Here is a 7,500-nt window from a genome sequence, read left to right as displayed (position 1 = left end):
GGGAATTGTAAAATGTCACCAATTTGTGCAAGCATAATAACCCTCAGACCCCTTTCTTCAATGACGATAGAAAGTGTGTGTGTGAAAATATTCATCCAAGGGAACTGAACAAGGAGAAAAAACCCACTCTGTAATTACTAAGATTGTTCTTTAAAATACCGTAAGCGGCAAAATCAATAGTTCAATATAGGATTAAAAAACCTAAATTCTTTGACGGGGGGGGGGGGGGGGGGGGGGGGGGGGGGGGGGGGGGGGGTTGCACCATTTCAGTTCTCATCCGCCAAAACTTATACTTATACTTTTAATGTATGTGTTTTTACCTGTAACTACAAAAAAAATGTTGTCAAATAGAGAAATGGCAGAATTTGCGCTATAGGAAATGCATGGCACTATTGTAATATAAAATAATTAAAATGAAATAAAGTTAAAATAAAGTAACGTGTCAACAAAAGAACTATTGTTTCCTCACTAAATATAATACTGCCTTTATATTCATAACACTACAGACTACATCATACTGATTTGAATCGATTGTGCTGTTTGCAACATTTTCAAGTTTGGTCAGTTTTGTTCGGGGTGGGGTGGGGTGGGGTGGGGTGGGTTGGGGGGTCTGAGGCCCAACTAAAAGAATATAGTGGTTATCCTACATTTAATTATTGATTGGTAACAAATATTATGTTGTTGTTGTTGTTTCTATTGTAGGATTGCTTGGTAAACGATACGATGCTTGTGTGGCATGGATTAAAACGGCAGAGAGGGAACACTCGCTTTCATTTTCCGAACCATACTATAAAGTTGACCACACAGCTTACTTTTACGTCAAGAAAGGCAACCCTCATAAATTTTGCCCATATTATTTGGAAGGAAGGAAAATAGGTCAGTATTTGACAAGTTGGGATATATCATATACTGTTAGTACTTGCCTTTCAATATCATATACACGAATGACGTTCAGGGTTTTATGTGGCACCAGTATATTGTATATTCGCAATACGGCTACAAAATTGTCTTTCCAAATATAAACATGCCAATAGAACAAACAATAGTAAACACACACATGTACACACATACAGATACACATATGCATACACACACACAGTACATACATGTATACACACACACGCACACGCACACGCGCGCGCGCGCACGCATGCATAAGTTGTTCTACGGTTTCTAAAAACTTATTTCTGTCTCAGTAAAATATGTAAAGGAATCACTTGTTGAAGGTTCCCAATCGATACTTACTCCGTTCTTCTTTTGTTTTGATTTCTGACGTTTGATTTATTTATTTTGTGATTCCAAGGTTTCATCAATGGCGAATTTACTGATAAGTATTGTTTAGTTGAAAGCAACATGACTGGAGATTTCAACGTACTTCATCAACAAGACGCTGTCTTCTTTGAGAGTTCAGACGACATGTTTAGTGCACTCCAAGACAACCAGGTAGGTAAAAACCTCGTTGATATTTGTAGTTTATTTTAAAAAAAGAATACACGTCCCATTTCGCTAGACATTCACCTCGGATTAATAAGCTTATTATAGATATTTGGATTGAATACAAAACATTTCAAAGCCTACGTTATATTATTTACATGTAAAGACATAACACGGGTTATTAAGCAGAACAAATTTAAGTCCAGCTACAGACGTCGACGAACACCAGGAAACAGGACTTGAGGAAAATATATGGTAGTGGGTATATATGAGAAGAGGAGCAGCTCTAGATTCCGAAATATTCTTTATTGGAAATTACACCTAACATAATGATATCATAATAATTAAAATTTGCATATACAATGTTGAGTAACAAGATAGCAATCTGAGATATCGTGGAGTGTTAGTTAAAGTGTTTATTCTCCACCATATCGTAAATCAATCCTACAAAAAAACCCAGAGTGCTGTTGAAAGCGTGCCTCTCCGTCTGTTTCCAAGTTTAATACGATAGCAAATGTGATGAAATGACAACCCTCTGTTTGCTACATAAGGTTGATGCAGTATTCGTCGTTCATGAGGCAGGTGCTTCGTATGTAGAGAGCGGTGTGGCTAAAATAGCAGCAGAGCCTGTGTACTGTGGTGATGGTACTTTGCGTTTGATGTCCCGTAAAGACAATACCGTACTAGGCTGGTTTGACGAATTCCTCTTAAAGCTCAAAAAGAGTGGAAAATATGCTGCCATTTGTCTCAAAGCTGAAACCACGCATGGTAAGGTTAATACTGTTTATGTATGTATGTCTGTCTGTTTGTCTGTCTGTCTGTCTGTCCGACTTCAGATACATATCATGATGTATTTTTCCAATTATATACATAAAGAGATTATGTCAACTAAAGGTAGGTCATGGATTTTTTTCGATTCAAATATTTTAGTCTAGATTGAATGGTTTAAATTTCAAATATTTTAGTCTAGATTGAATGGTTTAAATTTCAAAATAAATTCGTCTTTTGTAACTTAACACGAGTGATTTTTTCGTCAATGACTTTAATTCCTGTTTATCTCTTTGATGAAATTTCGTCTGTAGTTGTTATGTTTGTCATTTCTATATTAGATGATTGTGTAATCTTCGTCCTAAAGTTTTTATCTACTGTCCCTGGAAGGCTTGGTCTAGATCACACTGCAAACCAAATTTAACAACAGACCAAATCCTAAGTCCTATGGATTCATTTATATTCTATGTCTCATATTTGTGATTTTACTATGGTCATTTCTTCTTCTGTTTACAGGCAAACATGGTCCAATCACGTGTGCTTAAATCTATCAGGTGTGCTTAAATCTATCACTTGTTCTCAAATCTACAGAGCCGTTATTTACATAATTCGATTCGTTACATTCTTGTGAAACAATTGTCTCTTAGTACAGGCACTGAATATAATTACATTTAATTTTAGCAGGAGATAACCTAAGCAATACTTCCTTACAACGAACTAGTATAATTAATGTTTTAATAGTTCACTTTTATTTCAAAGATCGCGATGATTAGTTAAAAATAATTTTCTGAGACTAGTGTACTTGTAATAATGTACTTGTTTTGATTGCATTATAGCTATATTTGGTAAACTGCAGAATATGTATATGTGGAATGAAATATTCACCGCAAATGTAATGAGCATGCTTACTAGTATTTTGAAATCATCAATTCTGTTCATGTGACGTGATTTTTGTTGTGGACAGATGAAGTTAAGAAATGTGTGTTTACGATTTACACATGGAGAATAAAAGCCTCTTTTATAAAGTTATATTCAGAATACAGTGTTACTAGCAGTATATAGAATTGGAGAGAGAGAGAGAGAGAGAGAGAGAGAGAGAGAGAGAGAGAGAGAGAGAGAGAGAGAGAGAGAGAGAGAGAGAGAGAGAGAGAGAGAGAGAGAGAGAGAGAGAGAGAGAGAGAGAGAGAGAGAGTAGGAGTGTGCTTTTATGCCACCCTTTTCAACACTATTGTTTGTTCATTACCGACATATAACATACATGAATAGCCCAGAAGTCAACTCGCTTGGGCCGGGGGGGGGGAGGCAAATTGTTTTTGAAATTGGCAGTGGGGAGGGAGGTTATCCTGTTTTGAGAAGTTTGGATGGGCATGGGGCATTGTATTTTGAATAGTGGTGGAAGAACAACTCCATTTCTGCAATGACATGACCTCGTCTGAACTGTGGTATTTGTTCTTGTCCCTGTTTCGTACCTATATTCCTTAGCATTACTTCACCTGGAGTGACACTCAAACATAACTATACAGTCATATACATGCACATGTATTACTTATCACACTAGTTACAGAGTATGTCTTTTAAGTACTCGTCTGTTTCATAATCAATGCTTCACATATACATATATTGCACTTTGGGGTAAACGGTGAAACTAATGAAACTAAAGCTGAAGTAATAGTAAGCTTCTGTATACTTTCTATTATCAGTACATGTTATCGACACTACAAATCACCACATCTCATCAGATTCCGTTTCTATTATTAGTACATGTTATCGACACTACAAATCACCACATCTCATCAGATTCCAGTTTCTATTATCAGTACATGTTATCGACACTACAAATCACCAGTTTCTATTATCAGTACATGTTATCGACACTACAAATCACCACATCTCATCAGATTCCAGTTTCTATTATCAGTACATGTTATCGACACTACAAATCACCACATCTCATCAGATTCCAGTTTCTATTTTGGACACTACATGTTATCGACACTACAAATCACCACATCTCATCAGATTCCAGTTTCTATTATCAGTACGCATGTTATCGACACTATAAATCACCACATCTCATCAGATTCCAGTTTCTATTATCAGTACATGTTATCGACACTACAAATCACCACATCTCATCAGATTCCAGTTTCTATCATACACTAGGTATGACCACCTAAAGTTCTCTAACAAACCAGTGACTTTAACTATAATTATTTGCAATAGTATTCCCCTCTACCAATGTTACGGACACTACCTGACCCATTTTTATGTGACATACGAAACTCATTAAAACTTACATTAGCTTTAGTTAGCTTTTCGAAGTTGTCATATATGAAAAACCGAACAATTCCTTAATAGAGCCAAACAGACTTGCTAGGGGGAGACCCCCTTGGACTCTCTCACCCCCAATGTCACCCACGCAGTCACCATAGACAGTGGAGGGACAATTTCCCCTCCACTGTCTATGAGCCAACCAATAGACAGTGGAGGGACAATTTCCCCTCCACTGTCTGTGAGTCAACCAACAAGCAGATGCAGAAACCTTTTACTGTGTCATAATGGTTTTAAACTTTAAAAACACATTTTAACGTATGTATAAAGATTATTTGCTAATTTTAGATGATACTGTCTTTTAAGATGTGACAGAGTAAAGGGATACCCCCTTGGACCCCACAAGAGGTGGACATAACCCAGGCTAAAGCTCTTCCCCTACCTCTTACTGTCAAGATGCTATTAAACTTTTCTTTTAATATTTCAACCCTTAGTAGTTGGTTTTTACATGTCGGTACTGTCTTGTAAAGCTCGGAAATTGTCTGAAAGGGTCTGAATAGCCTAAAATTAGCTAATAAAAACTTCAGAGCTTCTAGGGGGAGACACCGTAGGACCTCTGAGAGCGGCACACATCCATAGACATATTCCCATCTCAAGGTTTGTCCTCTACCTTTTACTTTCAAAATCCCCTTTTTGAATATATTTTATCTGTTTCACTAATTTAGTATGGAGCTGTGTTATAAAATATTTGCAAGATATAGTCAAACAGTTCATTCTTAGTCATGATCAAATACCTGTCATGTGGATATGCTAAGGGGGGGGGGGCTGTCCATCATAGAATTAAGTGATGGGGGGGGGGGGGGGTCAGCCTGCTTTCAGTTTTACAGAGAGGGGGTCAGTGACTTTTCATCGGCCCAATGGTAAAATCCACCGACCCCCGAGGCTGGAGATATCGAGAACTGACCGGTCCCTAATATGCCCGTGATAGACTTGTAGTAATATTGCCTGTGATAGACTTTTAGTATATTGCCTGTGATAGACTTGTAGTAATATTGCCTGTGATAGACTTGTAATAATATGATTACAACGTATCATTTTTAAAAGAAGATTTTGAAGAGCAGTCAGCATGACTGTTTCCAAAAGATGTCTGGGAGTGAAATAGAAAACTTAGGGACTCAAGATTGGGCCCCGACAATAAAGAAACCTTGACCACACATTCAACCCTTGCTTTTCAGTTTTTATTTGTCTTATCTGCTGCTTATGTATTGTTTTGGCAATTTACAATATTGAGTCAGATGTATATGTTTGTCAATGCACAATCGGAAGACAGTGCATTTATACCTAAATTTAAGAAAGTCTTATTCAGATGATATCATTTCGTTCTCTAACTAGAATTGTTGCTTAGTATACATAATCTATTCAAAGACGTAGATATTCAGTAATGACTTCTGTCATGTTTAAACACTAATTAATCAAATTGTATACAACATTTGTATTAACTATGAGTAGCAGAAGACAGCTGTCTGTATGACATCTACAGACTACAACTTAGTTACACACAGGTTATAGGTCCTTTGTAACCTAAAAGAATAGACGAGAGAAAGAATCAAAATATTAGACAATACAGTAATTGCAAAGAATATATGATTTGTGTTTGGACATGGTTACCTCCCCGGACTTTGAAGTGTGCAAATCAGGTTGATTAACATGATGCTTATGGTTATCATGTTGAGACTAAGGACCTATTGCATCCTTATCATAAACATAATAAGACTATTCAGTTGATACCCAGCTGAGTCATCATGGTTTAATACACTGTAATCAAACCTGTGTCAAATAGTTTTTTTCAAAATTAGACAGTTGAAGACTTTCACATTATATATAGACGAGGTTGAATACTTTGTTCTTGATCCCATGAACATTAGACTTGCTCTTAGCTCATTGGCCTACAAGCTTGCCGAAGTGTCATTATTGTATATCAACTTTAACTAAGTAGGTTATGAATAGCTGTGATATCAGAAATATCCCAATTACACAATGGCATTCACACACTAGCCTGTCCAGGGCCGTATCTTCATTTGCCTAGTAATCTGTAAAACTCTACACAATCAAGAGTTTAGCCATTTCATGATGAAAATCTACGCTGTCTAAATTACCTATTCTCTATAAGCCGTCAGTGCTCGAGAGTCTGAACTGTATACTGCTTCTAAAGTTATATTTGTTGAAGTGTTTTTAGTATCTATTTATTATAATATCTAAGTTTAACAAGCCCTAATTTTTCTCTAAAATCAGGAATGAGCCACTGATGAGTACATGCACTAACTATGAGAAACAAAGGGACTTTTCCTGAGAGAAATCTGTATCTGAATTAAATACTTATACTTGTATCTTGTCCTTGATCCAAATAGTCCAAACAAAATTGATGTGAAAGTGGCATAAAGAATCCGACATTGAGATAGCAGTATCAGAGAAAATAAGTTAGAATTGCGATATGTAATGTTTACTTGTCCGGTGAGTATACGTTAGGGAAGAAATTGTGAATATTTATATTTCAGCTAATACTTGAAAATTTAGAATTGTTTGAGTATGGAGAAAGGGGTTTCTTTTGTTGAAGTTATGCAACTATCACTTTCTTCCCCGTGATTACCGCCCAATGGTCTGATTGTGAAACAGTTCATAATTACGGTGTCACAGATCAATTTTTGAATAAAGTTCAAAATTAAGTTGTAAACATCAATTTGTGTATTTGCTTGGTGATGACTATGGGAGAATAGCAATATGCCTTATCTTACCGTGTTCACGTTCAGCCTGTGCGCACACTGCATAGTATTGGCCGTTTTTCTTCATTTCTTTCAATGTTTCACTAAACCAAGGCAGTGTATTATCTTTACGGGTGACACCATGTAAATTACCAGCGACACTGCACTTTGCGTTCTCACCGAGTCTATCAAAGTCATCAATGTTTGAAACACGTTTGGCAGAAGTTACTAGCATGAAGACGGCATCGATCTAAAGATGAAAATAATC

This window comes from Glandiceps talaboti, chromosome 3 (assembly GCF_964340395.1).
Source record: "Glandiceps talaboti chromosome 3, keGlaTala1.1, whole genome shotgun sequence".
Taxonomy (NCBI): Eukaryota; Metazoa; Hemichordata; class Enteropneusta; family Spengelidae; genus Glandiceps; species Glandiceps talaboti.
The sequence above is the reverse complement of the archived record's forward strand: the minus strand, read 5'-3'. Positions refer to the sequence as shown.